The 7,088-nt window shown below is 38.7% G+C and overlaps 1 pseudogene; it reads left to right on the forward strand.

The window, feature by feature from the left end:
* Nucleotides 1-5,348: 5,348 nt before the first annotated feature.
* On the forward strand, nucleotides 5,349-6,847 carry LOC111273047 (ADP-ribosylation factor-like protein 3 pseudogene; annotated as a pseudogene).
* Nucleotides 6,848-7,088: the final 241 nt, after the last annotated feature.

Below are 7,088 nucleotides of genomic sequence, written 5' to 3' on the forward strand. Positions count from 1 at the left end.
CACACACACACACACACACACACACACAACACACACACACACACACACACACACACACACACACACACACACACACACACACACACACACACACACACACACACACACACACACACACCACACAAACACACACACACACATATACGTGCATATATATATATATATATATATATATAAATAAAAGTAATACAGTTATATGTACAATCACGGCATATACGTGTGTGTGAATGAGTGATTCTCTGAGAAAACTATTGACTCATTGTAAATCTGTTTGCATAGCTTAAGGCAAAGCAGAAATGAATGATACTGGTTCTTCCTGTACTCGCTGAGCGTATTCACTGCAAAATAATTACTGCGCTGTAATATTCGAAATTGTGCATGTCTGTGACCTTTCCCAATGTCGGCTTATTTTATGTACATCAATATAACACAGTAAGAAAAATATAGATTATTTCACACTTCATTCACTATGTTTCAATCCTGCTGCGAGCAAATAGGCATTCTCGGACGCGAATCAATAGAGGTTAATGTATTGTACAGATCGCATCTGTATTGTATATACCATAACCAAGTTTACCGTAAGCTCAATATCGTTGCATTTTTCCACTTTGTAGAATATAGATGTTAAATGAATTATATTAATTTTACTCACGTAATTGCTCACGATTATCGAAATCTGTACGCGGCTCCTTATTGAATGAGCCATTAAAACAAATCGAAAAGTATATAACGTTCTAGAATAGGCTAAGAATGCGTTGAATTTCCATGACCTGCAATGCCACATAGAAACGCCCGGAATAAGTTAATTTCTCGCTCACTAACCAAACGACTGGATTCGAGCCTTTCTGCGAAACTATATTGAAGACTTCCCGACATAAACTACGCGAATTTTTAATACTTCAGATGTGAAATTGTTCTCCGTCGTGTTATATGGATTTGTATAGAACCACTACATCCAATATGAATCTAGAGAGGCTCTCCGTAGTTAGGACGTGGAGTTTATGCGCTGGGGAAGAACCCTACCTTTATAGAAGCATTGGTGTCTGTCTTCTTCTCTCTCGGTGACCTGAAACCTCTCTACAGGGTTTTTGTCGGTCGAAAGCTAATGGAACACAGCTTCAATATACTATTGGTTAAACAGATACGCTGCTGAAATTGTTGTTGTATATATGTACTGGCCTACTTGAACGGCCTAGCAGATTACTTCTAAGGACTGCTCGTTTATAGTGCAGCTGTGTTTAGGGGAATTTATGATAAGTGTTATTTATAGTGAATGAGGATAAACGTTTAATGATGATTGTTTAAAGGAAAATGCGTGATAAGTCAACTGACAAAAATAGTAATGAAATCCCGGTTCAAGTGTGAGTTTCTGAATAGTAATTTTTGTTACAGTCGTTCTTTCCGAAAAGAATCCGAATTAAAGTTGTATGTATTGCATGTACAGTATGCGTTCACTGGATACCAGTAGTCTTCATAATGATTAGGTGTATATGAGGAAGTTAATCAAAAAAAGTTTTTCACCTTATATAATGCTGTAGCCACTTTAAAGCCTGCACATGAGACAATTGGATGACGACGAGCCCGAATGCCCACCGAAAAATATAACACACATTCCATACTTGCTTGAACATATCGTGCACTTCTGCATATATACATATATATATATATCTAGCGGACTTCTTCAGGCTCACTAGGTGGCTATGCATGGTTTGGGCACATATCGACGTTATAGACGTACGAGTTGACACACGATCCAAATTGGCAATTTATGTACCTAATGTAATTATTGTGGTTGTCGTATTTCAGCCTATTATAAGTATCAGTATCAAATCCGACTCAATATATGGTTGTCAAAGTTTTCGCTGTCTGTGATGGGCCAGGAATTTGAAAGTGGTTTCTTCCTCCAGATTCCAGTATAAAATCCCGGAATGGCAACGGAGAGGAAGCAAGAGGCTTCTTACTTAATTTTTAACTGTCCAAAAGGCTTGCCGATTGATTCGCTGCTCTCGATATCAATGTTTACCCATTACCACAAGATTTAACTAGTGTTACAACCGGACGCAAATTTTTTTTTCTTTCAAGATAAAGTAGGAACAGCAGCCGCGGCTTGTCCGAAGTTTTACCGTGGCAGCTCCTCCAGCCCATCATCATCTGAAACAGTTTGAGTTTGCTTTTTCTTCATTTTCTCCACGTACCTACCCGTACATTAATATCTTGTAGTTTGCACTTGCCATTCGTTGCCTCAGCTATTCCTTCCATTTCAAGCTTCATTTGTTCCCGAAGACGTCGTGACATCCGGTTAATAGCAGAGACAACTTCAGCGGAAGGAGATGGCTAATGCCGTACCACAATGCTGCCCCTAACTACTAATTCTCCGTCGTTTCTAGTGCCCTCCCCTTTGATCCTCTTTCTTACGCTTTTGCGCGTTGCGTATTTCACTGTCTTCACCGGCTGTACTTGTGCGACTAAGATCGCTTTCCGATATTGTAGTTGCGTCTATTTCAAGAAATCTGTGACGGAGTGACGAGACTAAGCGAGGGCATCCAGTTGTCTAACCAACCAGCGATTCTGTTGCTCCATGGTTAAGAAAGGAATTTCGATGCTTCTTCGCAGTGCTTCACCTATTTTCTTTTTTCCGTCTTTCCGAGGATTTCGGATCCCTTATACAATTGTTGTTGTTGTTGTTGTTGTTGTTGTTGTTACCCTGATTCGCATGTTTCAAAAAGTGTGTAGCTAACACCACGGTTGCGTTTTTTGATGACTCGTCGAGGTCGAAAAGGGAATGAAATTAGTTAATTTTTGGAGGTTCTTGGGCTGAGCTGAGACACGCCTTCTCCGACGAGAAGGAGGAATAAGAGACACCGTTAATGAAAATTCCGATACTTTCTCTGCTGGGATTGAGCCGAAAGTAAATTAATCAAATAAATAATTGTCCCAATCCGATTTTTTCAGTAGAGCAGCTATTCTTTCCTTACCACAGACATAACCTGGTCCATATCAGTTTCGTCAACACGTCACTTCTGCTTCGCCCAATACGATACCCCAGCAGCAAGATAGAGTCACCCTGTGGCAATATTTTGTTATCATACAGCGGCACACACTGGAGATGCTTCAACTGCGAAACACGGAGTTCATCATTAGTTTCCGTCTACGATCGTTGTCATTTGGTCGGTGGTCGTTGGCGTTTAATCACTCTCGCGGTCTTGTAGTGCCGTAAAAGTTTGCTGAGCTAGGATAAATTAACTAAGAGACTCAATAGCGATAGTTTATTCGGTTGCTTGAATAATTAGCAACTATTCATGCCAAACTCAGCTAGCCCAGGATGTACTAATGACAAGCCACTTGACTTGGCTTTGCGTTTTTAAAAGACCCTATAAATATATGAGCAAAAAATCTATATAGTTATATGATATAGTGTACATATGTATATAGTGCATAGCTATCGCTATTGTATATATGACGTTTCGTATTTGATAGGACGGAAATTGTTACTCGAATCTCACTATTTCGTATATTAGGCGTTTGTAAAGGAAATAGCTTTTTACACTGGTGAGTACATGTTGGCCACTTCTATGAGCTGTATGCACATGCCTATTTTCAGCATAGAGTATATACACGAGTGTCATTTGCCGAACGCTGACCCAGAGGTTCTCGCGGGTTTAGGAAATGACCCAACTGTTTTCCTAACAATAGAAACGACAGTTATACTGTGATTGCCCATTCTTTAACCTAAAAAAAGAAGGCTATGTCATTGCCATTACAGCCTGGGTTGTTCCGGTTTTCTATTCTTAAAAAATGCTATATTTTATGAAGCTGATATAGGACCCAAAATAAAAGTGACTATCAGGTCATATTTAAATTAACCTCCAGATTTCCATGCGTCGTTTAGGATGCTAATAAAATGCTCAGACATGCCAGTTTTAAGTACAAGTTGACCTAAATGTCAACAAGACTATGTCCGAATATGTATGTAAGGAAATGTTCGATCCCCAACTGGAATTCCAAGTGGAAAATTCCATTCAGCCCTAAGTTTCTCAAAGAAGTAAAAATGATGGATAAGTGTTCCTAGATTTACCCTACGGCTTCTCATTTAACTTAATCTATTTTTTCTGACAATCGTAAATCGAAAAGGAACTCACTTGTACACCTACGTAAATAGTAGTAATGAGCGCATCTGATTCTTGGTTATTTACTATTTGCTCCATCTGACAACCTGCCCCAAAGTCCTCAAAACGAGCCGACGTTATCGTAGGTTCACGCATGAGAAGCATATACCGAAATACATCGGCGTTTAAAGGGCAACTTACATCATGAAAATGTGATAGATGCAGCCACAAAACATTTTTTCATGCTATGTTTTTTTTTGTTTACACGAATGCATTATAGGGTTGTGGAAGTTCGCGTAAAATATGTGTTGTATCGAAGCTTCTATCTGAAAACGCTGAACTAAACTGTAGATGTTTGTTCTATTCAATTTCGCAATGTTCTTAAAAGAATCGCAGACGAAGTGGTACCGAAATAATTTCTCTACCATCAAGCAAGCTGCGCTCTGAAAAACATTTAATGAATAACGACGATTTGTCAGAAAAGCTTTGGCAGAGGGCCTAAAGCCTATAGAAAATTCTATCTCGTTCTGTGGTTGCAAGCCCCTTAGCATTTAAAACTTCATGATAAAATGAGCTAATACTTCCTCATCTTAAAATAGCTTTCAAGTCATGGTAAGCAATTCTGACTGACCTGTACGCTGTGTACTTTTCAGTTGTGTATTTTTTCTGGAACTCTGGAATATGTTCAACACAAGTTCAATTAACCAGATGCAATTAAACTTTACTCAACACGAGCAGATAGATGAAATAAGAAAGAGCCTAGATTAAATTAGACATGATCCGCTAAAAAAGGCCCACTTTAGTGGATGAAAGACCGGACCTTTACTATCTGCTGTTCAGACGGACGCGGCAGCGCATCGTGCTCTTAGCTAGGCTTACAACTATTTCGTATCGCAAACGAAAATTAGCTCTCACACACAGACCGCACGACCAGCGTTAGTCGTTACACATTATTAAACATTTTACAGTGCAGAAGTGGTCAATATTGGAGCCTCGTCTTGTGTCCGATAGAGATCCTTTACAATGATATCTTGAGGGAGGGTTTGCATAGGAAAGTAAACCTATCGAAATGATTCGGGTTCACAAAAAAAAGCTTCGAACAATCACGGATCTATAGCCCTAAGGTCGCTGATGTCAATCATATTACAACTGTTGTTCTCTCTCTGTTGTGATAGTTGGATAAAACTGTTCGATATCATGTCAGTCCTTCGAACTTCTTTGTTCGTCTCGGTTATCTCGAAGGTCAGATGCAAGCGATCCTTGGTCTTCGCGCGGTTCGACGAATGGAAAACTTCCTGGTGGGCTCTTTGTGAGGAAGCGCGTGGAGTAGAAGGCACCAGATCCATGTGAAAGATTTGTCTCGTTAAAGCTAAACAGATCAAAAATTGAAGCGCATAATTTAATAAAAACAAATTCGGCAGACGAAAAACGAGGCGACTAAACATTACACGCTTAAAAAAGATCGGACCACTTTGAAGTTGATTGCCAGGCTCATCCTGGCGTCCTCTAACGATGTAGGACATTAGCGGTGCAAAGAAGTATTCACGTTCTGTATTGATCAACGATTGTAGCGGCACGCGCGACCGACATATGCTTTGCCGGCGTAACACGGTCTAAATTTGTTCATTTTGATAGAAAATGACTTCATTATTAGCACTTTTACAATTGAAATCAAAATTTACTAAAAAAAAAAACTAATTAAAAAAATTTTAAATTAGTATAATAACATTATTTACATCAAAATTCCGTGCAGGACACGGATACGCATAGACACCGTCATGGAAAAACGGAGCCAGGACCAGAGAGTTAGTCTTTATGACTGAACATGCTTCATTACATGGATGTATTGATTATTTATAGAGCTAGAGAGGATACTATACAACCAGTGTCAACTATGCGGAATTAGTTTATGAATGTACTGTCCGGTGGAGCTGCAATTGAATCGTCTGAAGTAGTTCATGGTGTGGGATTTCTCTCGTGTTTCACCAAACTGTATGCTTAGGGTTAATTCTACATTACTACTTACGAATTTAGTAAACGAAACAGTTTTCGTTGGTATTGTATAAAAATATCGCTTGATGTTAATATCTTATAATGTGCATGAGGTCCTGATGTTTTTAGAGTTATTACAAATACGAACAGCTCGCGTTTTCTGCCACCCGACCTTCTCATCGACAATTGTATCAAAGCTAAATCTCCATCAACAATAAGTTCAATGATTATTCGTAGAGCCTGGCACTTTTCATTAAGCGTATGTTCCTTCAAAAAAAAAATGTTTAAGAATATCGGTAATAGGCTGCAATTGACCTTATTTGATTGATATCAGTCTGAAGAAGTTGTTTACCATTATGAAATCAACGTTTAATTGGATAATTTCTATTCAGCTTCAGCTTGAAACCGATGTAGTAGACGAAGTTTTCGTTGTCTTTATGGAAATTATTGTGTGTTCCTTGTTGTCAAGTTGTTTATGTAGAAAATAAAAAAAAAAAAAGAAAGTAGCTTAATAATAATCTTTCGTTACTTGATTAAACTCTCCACTATTTTGTGGCGGCTGTAAACAATCGTTGACACAATTTTCCCTATTCAGTGCCGTGAACAAACTGAGACAAAGCGTCCCGTATTGTTATAATCCGGTGGCAGTAAGGATTGTTTAGATGAGAATGATGAGAAAATAATCGTCAGCGCTCTATTGTCAATTAGCTAAATAAAATAACTGTCACAATGACAAGTTGTAAATATTTTTTGGTGCAAGAACTTCTTTATCGAGTTATAAGTAACGTTCCTGAGCCACTTTAGCAGAAAGCTATGGATCTTCTCAGGTCTCCGTATCCAGCAACTCCGTATAACAATGTATCTATAGCTAAAGTGGGTTTCTTCTTCGATTCGGATGAAAGGTGTATAGAGAATCGATTTAACGCTACTGGGTTTTGCTTCTCAAAGGTTTTTGCAGATTCTGTTCCATCTAAAGAATTTGTTCTTTTG

Source organism: Varroa jacobsoni, unplaced genomic scaffold (assembly GCF_002532875.2).
Source record: "Varroa jacobsoni isolate VJ856 unplaced genomic scaffold, vjacob_1.0 contig04407, whole genome shotgun sequence".
NCBI classification, from domain to species: domain Eukaryota; kingdom Metazoa; phylum Arthropoda; class Arachnida; order Mesostigmata; family Varroidae; genus Varroa; species Varroa jacobsoni.